We start from the raw sequence: 5,818 nt of genomic DNA on the forward strand, positions 1-5,818 counted from the left end.
CATATAAGAGAGATCATACAATATTTGTCTTTCAGAGTCTGGCTTCTATCATTTGGTGTAATGTCCTCCAGTTTCTTTTGTGTTGTTGTAAATGGCAGGATTTTGTTCTTTCTCATGGGTTAACAAAATATATTTATATATATTATATATACACATATATACTCATGTTATTTATATAACAAAATATATATATATTTTATATACACATATATATTCACATGTTATTTATATATTTATTCATCATTGGACATTTAGGTTGTTTCAATATTTTAGCTAATGTGAATATGGCTACAATGAAGATGGAAGTACAGATATCACATCACAATAGTGATTTTATTTTGTCTAGATATATGCCCAAAAATGAGATTGCTAGATCAAAGGGGATTCTGTTTTTTTAATTTTTAAGGAACCTGCATACCATTTTCTGAAATGGCTGTATCAGTATACATTTCCATCAACAGTGTATATGGGTTCCCTTTTTTCCACAATCTCATCAACACTTATTAAATTTTGTCTTTTTGTTAATAGCCATCCTACCCAATAAGAGGTGATATCTCATTGTGCTTTTGATATGTAGTTCTCTGATGATTATTGATGTCGAACATTTTTTCATATACACATTGGTCATTTTTATGTCTTTGGGAAAAATGTCTTCTCGGGTGTTTTGCCCATTTTTCAATTGGATGATGATGATTATATTGAGTTTAAGAATTTCTTATATTTTTTTAATATTAATCCCTATTATTTATATAGTGTACAAATATTTTCATTCTGTGGGTGGTCTTTTCATTTTTTATTGTCTCCTTTGCTATGTGGAAACTTTTTAGTTTTGTGTAGTCTCACTTGTTCGTTTTTCCATTTGTTGAGTCTACTTTTTGTATTTTATTCAAAAAAACATTGCCAAGACTGATGTCAAAAAACGTTCCACTTATGTGTTTTCCTAGTAATTTTATGTTTGTAGGTATTATGTTTAAGTTTTAATCCATTTTTATTTGATTTTTATGTATAGTTTAATATAAGCATCAAATTTTATTCTTTGTATGTGGATATCCCATTTCTCCAACAACATTTATTGAAAAGACTGTCTTTCTTCATGTGTATTTTTGGTGCCTTAGTCAAAAATAGTTGACCATATATACGTGGGTTTATTTCTGTGTTCTGTATTCAGTTTCATCTTTCTATGTGCCTGTTTTTATGGCAATACCATACTCTTGATGACTATAGCTTTGTAATATAGTTAAAAATCAGAGCGTGATCCTCTAGCTTTGCTCTTCTTTCTCAAAATTGTTAGAGCTATTTGAGGTATTTTCTATCTCCATATTAATTTTAGGATTGTTTATTATATTTCTGTGAAAATGCCATTGGAATTTTGATAGGGATTGCATTGAATCTGTAGATCATTTGGGTAGTATAAGCATTTTAATAATATTAATTTTTTTCAATCCAAGAATATGGGATACTTTTTGATTTATTTGTGCCTTTACCAATTTCTTTCATCACTGTTTTATAATTTTCACTGTACAGATCTTTCACTCTCTTGGTTAAGTTTATTCCTATTTTTTGATGCTACTGTAGACGGCACTGTTTTCTCAAGTCCTTTTTCAGATAGTTCATTGTTACTGTATAAAAATGAGATTTGTATGACTTTGGTATGTTGATTTTGTATCCTTCAATATTACTGAACTTGTTTATTAGGTTTAACAATTTCTTTGGTAGGGTCTTTAGGATTTTCTACATATAAGATCATGTCATCTGCAAACAGGGATACTTTACTTCTTTTTTCACAATTTGAATAATATATATTTGCTTAATTGCTGTGGCTAGGACTTCTATTAATATGTTTAGAAGTAACATATTCTAACTTCTAATATTAATAGAAGTGGTGAGCATACCACTTCACCTTCTAGAAGAACAAAGCTTTTTTGGACTACTTCTAATTAGATATTGTGAAAAGCTTCCTGCCAAGAAAGCAATGATCCTCTGTTCTATCAAAATCTATTTCAGTGTTTTATGTCATCTTAATCAGGTCTTTGATTACTTAATAAAACTGAATCATCTCAATAGTAAGAGCTAACCTTTTGTAGTTGTCTTTGAAATATTTTATTATTACTTTGGTAAATGTATTAAGCATTGTTTCATAATAATCTATGTTCATATATTAAGCCTGTGTGTGTGTTCTATCTGTATAGGTATATAAGTATTCCAGAAAATGTGTGAAATTCCTGGAAGTCTGATATGTTCTTGCATAAGATGTTGTCTGTCTTAAAAAATGAGCACTACACTAAAAGGACTGAATCTGAGTATCAAGGAAATGCCCTAACTTTCATGTAAAGGTAGCAGCAACAAAATCTATAATGTTTGTGGCACATGTGGATGAAGTCTATTCTGCTTCAGCAAAAATGATCCCTAAGTGTCCAACTTGAATTATTTTTAACATGGCAACAGTCTGCTCCTAAATCAGAGAAACTAAGATGGGTAAACAGTGTTTGTAAACTAAACAAGACTATGGAAAAACAAGACAGCCACTTTGTTCTTCATGCTTCCTTGGCCAAAGCCCTTTTTTGTTTGTTTGTTTGTTTGTTTGTTTTTGTTTTTTATTGCACTCATTCTCCCTAGTGCATTTAAGCTGACCTTCATTCAACTGCCACTAATTATGGGTTATTGATATGTTCTTGTTGTATGTATGTTTTCTAAATGGGTTGAAGCCTCCCCCCTGCCAAAAGGCTAATGTGCTCACAGTGGCAAAGAAGCTGTTAGAAAATGTGTTTCTGAGTTGGGGTACATCTTCCATAATCTCTAGTGTTCGAGGCATCCACTTTACTAAGCAAATCATACAAACCTTGATGGTAAGCCTTGAACACTTCCTGAAATTATCTATCACTAGCCATAACACCCTCAATCACCAGGCATGGTTAAGAGAACTAGTGCAAAAGCTGGATTTATAAAGTGTTGTTAACAAAAAGATCAACAGCAGCAAAATTAATAACAAGGGACTGAAAGAACTGAAGAATGATTATAATTTCTTTGAATTTTGTTTGAAATATTACTGATTCTTTAATATTTTGTTTTCCAGATATAAGAAAACCTTTTCTCTTAAGCTACCTATGACTTAGAACAATTTGGTAAACTATACCTTTGTGAGCAGAATTGAAACATTTATAGTTTTCTCCCTACTTGATTACTCCAGAATCCAGAAACTCCATGTGAGTATTCTTATTTTCATGACAATGTTGTTATTTGCATAAGTTCAATAAGAATCTGTTTTCCTTGTAACAGGACATGATTGGAAATTGCTTATATTACAAAGGCTTTAACTGGAATGTCATATTTAAAAGAGATGTGCATAGACTCAGATATGACCAAAGAGCTATAAGGAACCAAGTTTGACTTATGTAGGCAAGTAAAACCCTTGCAAATATTAGCCTGGTATCTTACTTACAGGGTCCCCAGCAGCTTTCCCAGGTGAGTAAGGAGGGGCTACTTCCTAACAGGTACAGGAAACTCAAGATACTTTGGGACCGGGGAAAGGAACTCACCCAAATTTATAGGTATTGCAGGTAAAGTTTAATGGCATGTCCTTGCCTTGACTTTTTTGGTCTTGAGAGGCTTTTTAAAATTCAATATGAGGATACTTCATGAAAAATTCCAGCAAAGCAGATTTTTAAAAATCTATAATTACTAATTTTGCTGCAGAATGTAAATCTATAATTATATTTTGCTACATAAATAGCAGAAGAAGTTTATTAAAAATAGACCTATTTTAGAAACACCTTCATTTTAATTTGGCTATCTTTTGTAAAAAAAATAAGGGTGATTTTGGGAAAAAAACATGTTTCAGTAATATACCTTACTGAATATTAAATTCTAGTGTTGTTCATTATCTTTTGAGGGTTTTTTCCTACCTATAAATTGGACTGGGCCCAGAATTACGTTTGTCTCCTACAGCATCTGGCTGACTCTCTAAACTAACATTTGCAATTTTTCTTCCACCCTTCTGACTTGCCATCATGAGAATTAAAATTGCTCTTTTTCAACAGCTGTGCAAGCTAAAGTGGGACAACTTAATATAAGCTTCAGAGAAATCACAACACCTCATACATGGACAATCTCAGTGCCTCTTGCAGAAAAAATCACCAGGGACATTCAATCTGCAATCTGTCACATTGTTACTTTCTCCTTTTACTCCATCTGAAGATTCTTCAACCCAAACACCTAGAAATCTTTTCAGCTGGCTGCCTTCAGAAATAAGAAGCTTGGATAATAGTCTGCATTGGTCATTAACCATTGCTTATCTTTTCATTTCCATAGGGATGCCTCTTACTAAATACCTGATTGCTTATAGTAATAGGCCCAACTTTGAGAACCACCTGCATCATCGCCTTCTGAAATGAGAGACAATTATTAACTGAACTGACCTATTTTCAAGACTGAGACTTGTTTTAAAACTTACATATAACAATAATGTCCTAATTGGGCTTTTCTTAAGGTTTCAACAGGGAAATTGACACAAATACTGAGTTGAACATAAACTCATATACTGCAAGTGTATTTCTTGCTTATGTCCCCCTCCAAGGGTCATAATGAACCCAAGAAAGGCATTGTCACCTTGGCATCGAGGACTTAAAAATGTTTTGTTTGATCTATGATAGTTTCAGAGAGAAAAATCCTGATCAAAAAGGGAAAATTAGGAATGGAGTGAAGAAATAAAATGGAGTCACTGTAATCAAGCTGCTAAATTACTAACTTCAATAGGTTGAGGTATGAGGAAACTATTCTGTTCTGTTTAACCACGTTGAAAGCTTAAAGTTATGAACATTCCAGTCCTGTGTCAATGCCTGTATATATATTAAACCTCTAGGTAATCCTCTGATAACCCTGAAGGATTAAGAAAAGAATTTTCATGTATCCAGACCACGACATCCAGTATTCAGACCACTGGTCATCTAGAGAATTACCATATTGGACCAATCCAGAGGTTAATAATGCAGGACTGACTTCTCTCAATCATGTACTTTTTAACTATAAGAACTATTAGCTTTTCTTTCTGTTTTTTTTTTTTTCTTTTTCCCCCCAGAAGACTCTGGCTATAGCTTAGCAGTGTTTCCAGTTTGCAAACCCTAAAACCCTTGAATAAATTTTATTATTTATTTCTAGCAAAGCCTCCAGACTTTTTGAGTTTGTTCAACAGGGGCAAGTCTAGGGACCACATGGGAGGTTTCAGTGATTCTGAACTGGAAAAAAAGAAAACGCTAGGAAAGGTCAGAATATGAGTGAGTTTATTAGTCTGCACGCTGGGCAAAAGTGCTTCTTTAACATATCCAGTGAAAGTTTGGACCTTATTTTATTTTAAAAACACCCATTATTAGGTATATAACATTCTGCTTTGCCTTTGTCAAGGATGTTTTGTAATCCCTGTCCACACTGGAAGCCCAAATTTCACCCACATTCAGATTCCCTGGTGAAAGTATGCTGGGGGACACCATCCAAGTGACAAGGAGAAAATTCTGAGATGTACTAAATTAAATTACAGCAAGCTGGAAGGCAGAAGGAAGAAACAAGAGGTTAGCAGTTAAAAAGTGCATAGCAAGAGGGGAAGGAGGTTGGGGGACTGGGTGGAAAAGGTGAAGAAATTTAACAAATTGGTAGTTAACAAAAAGACATGGAAATATAAAGTATAGCATAGAGAATATAGTCAATATTGTATTAACTGTGTATGGTGCCAAGTAGGTACTAGAAATATCAGGGGGAACACATTGTAGTGTATATGATTGTCTAACCATTATGTTACATACCTGAAATTAATACAAAGTAATAATGA

At 33.1% G+C, this 5,818-nt stretch overlaps 1 long non-coding RNA gene across 2 annotated transcripts; it reads left to right on the forward strand.

Annotated features, from left to right (window-relative positions):
* Positions 1-1,457: 1,457 nt before the first annotated feature.
* LOC118498577 lies at positions 1,458-5,153 on the forward strand. Of its 2 annotated transcripts, XR_004901066.1 has the most exons (3): positions 1,460-2,846; positions 3,074-3,203; positions 4,309-5,153. It is a non-coding gene; the product is annotated as an uncharacterized LOC118498577 (long non-coding RNA). The 2 variants fall into 2 exon arrangements; XR_004901065.1 differs by having other exon boundaries at positions 1,458-3,203.
* Positions 5,154-5,818: the final 665 nt, after the last annotated feature.

This window comes from Phyllostomus discolor, chromosome X (assembly GCF_004126475.2).
Source record: "Phyllostomus discolor isolate MPI-MPIP mPhyDis1 chromosome X, mPhyDis1.pri.v3, whole genome shotgun sequence".
Classification (NCBI taxonomy): domain Eukaryota; kingdom Metazoa; phylum Chordata; class Mammalia; order Chiroptera; family Phyllostomidae; genus Phyllostomus; species Phyllostomus discolor.